General features: G+C 37.4%; 1 long non-coding RNA gene across 1 annotated transcript in view; it reads left to right on the top strand.

The window, feature by feature from the left end:
• Positions 1-1,255, top strand: part of LOC107677398 (uncharacterized) — a 16,856-nt gene extending 15,601 nt beyond the window's left edge. The window contains exon 3 of the long non-coding RNA XR_001632834.1: positions 1,245-1,255. This is a non-coding gene — a long non-coding RNA (uncharacterized LOC107677398). The remainder of the gene's footprint in view (positions 1-1,244) is intronic.
• Positions 1,256-1,999: the final 744 nt, after the last annotated feature.

The raw sequence follows: 1,999 nt of genomic DNA, 5'->3' as shown, positions 1-1,999 counted from the left end.
AAAAATTTAAGGGGGTCTGAATACTTTCCGTACCCACTGTATATATATATATATATATATATATATACACAGTATTTAACTTCCAGGCCATTTTACACTTAAATAGAACATTGAAATATCAGACATGTTATTGTTCCTACTAATAATAATTTAGAACTTACTGTTTCTTAACTAAAAATATTTAATGATTAGTTGGACACCATTGTCAATACAAACATTAATGTGACCACAAAGTACCAGCAGACATACCAGGGGCAGTCGTGGCCTAATGGTTGGAGAGTTTGACTTGTAACCCGAAAGTTGCAGGTTCGAGTCTCAGGTAAGACAGGAATTGCCGGTGGGGGGAGTGAATAACCAGCGCTCTCTTCCACCCTCAATACCACGACTGAGGTGAGACCCTTGAGCAAGGCACCGAACCCCCAACTGCTCCCCTGGCGCCACAGCAATATGGCTGCTCTGGGTGTGTGTTCATGGTGTGTGTGTTCATTACAGTGTGTGTGCATTTGGATGGGTTAAATGCAGAGCACAAATTCCGAGTATGGGTCACTTGGCCACATGTCACTTCACTCAGACACGAGTCAGCATTGTGGCAGAAGACAGGAAGTCATAAGGAACAGATACTGCGCTAGTTCATAATTTACTGAGCATCATGTGAGACTGGGCACTACACTAAGTGAAACATAATTATAACACAGAAACTACTAACCAGCCCACTGCAAATAAGAACAGAGCACCAACAACACAAGAGAAGGGCCAATGAAAAGCAACACAGAGCCGGTCACCAGACTATAGCATATGTACTACCCATATCCTCCAGGAACAAATTCTGTATTTAACCCTTTGGGGTCTGAGGTGATTTGACATGCCCTGACATTTGTGCTTATTTCAGCTACTTATAACATACTATTGGTCAACTTGTAATTTTTTTGTATTCATCACAAACTGTGCAACAATAATATGTGAGCAAGATTGATCTACTGTACATGTTTGCATTTTTTAGAAAAAAAATATTATGCATGGTTAGTAAGTTTTGGGGGGAAAAAATGTTGCTGAAATAAGGCCATAAAACCCATACTGAATAGTTCTGAATAAGACTTTTGAGTAATCAGTCTTGTTGGCTAGAATATTTACATCAAAATGCTGTGAAAATCATTCTGCTTACTCATTCACAGAAAACGATATATTGATTTAAATTTTGTAAGACATGTTTTGTGATAGTCAAGCTTTATGCGAGGGAGTGACAGTGGCCATGAATATTTAGTGATTCACACCTGAGAGACAAAGGGCCGTCCCCTAATGGCCCATCAGTGAGTCATGTGACTGTGAGGCAGGTAAGACAGAATGTGAGGAGATTGAAAAAATGACTTTTTAAATTATTTGTATTTTATTTACAACACAGTATGATCAAAACATACACAATGAAGGTCAAAGACACATTATTGTTAACACTGGTCTAACCACAGAGATGTGAACAGACTGAGTCATTCCTGAAAACAGATTCTGTTCAACAAGTGAAACAAGTAAACCATACCTGATATTTAAGTGTTTGCTGCTTCTTTCCATGGATTCAAGAACAACAACAAAAAAAAAACATCATCAGTAGTCAAGGAGCTTGTTTTACCATAGAATATCAGTGTAGTTGAACATCTGATGTTGGTACAGCGCTCTCAGAGGAAAACAGTTTGAAGGGACTCAAGTGAAAGTCAGCAGGATTCATATGTGGTGCAGGTATCTGATCACTAAAAAACAAACCAAAAAAAAAACATTTGTGAGCATGTTAATATCAGGAGCATCTGTATATAGACTTTGTAGTCATAGACTCACGCATGCTTTGTACTACTGTAAAAAATGACATTTTATATCTGAGAAACTAATTATTATGGTTTAGCAGTTATAAAATCTATCTATCTATATATAATCTATTTGTGAAGAGAGCATTAATAATAAACATGGTCTAAACATTCTTAGACTCGTAGCATTCATCATGTTACAGTGTACA

This window comes from Sinocyclocheilus anshuiensis, unplaced genomic scaffold (genome assembly GCF_001515605.1).
Source record: "Sinocyclocheilus anshuiensis isolate Anshui unplaced genomic scaffold, SAMN03320099.WGS_v1.1 scaffold849, whole genome shotgun sequence".
Taxonomy (NCBI): Eukaryota; Metazoa; Chordata; class Actinopteri; order Cypriniformes; family Cyprinidae; genus Sinocyclocheilus; species Sinocyclocheilus anshuiensis.
Note: the sequence above shows the minus strand (reverse complement) of the source record. Positions and strands in the feature narration are given on the sequence as shown.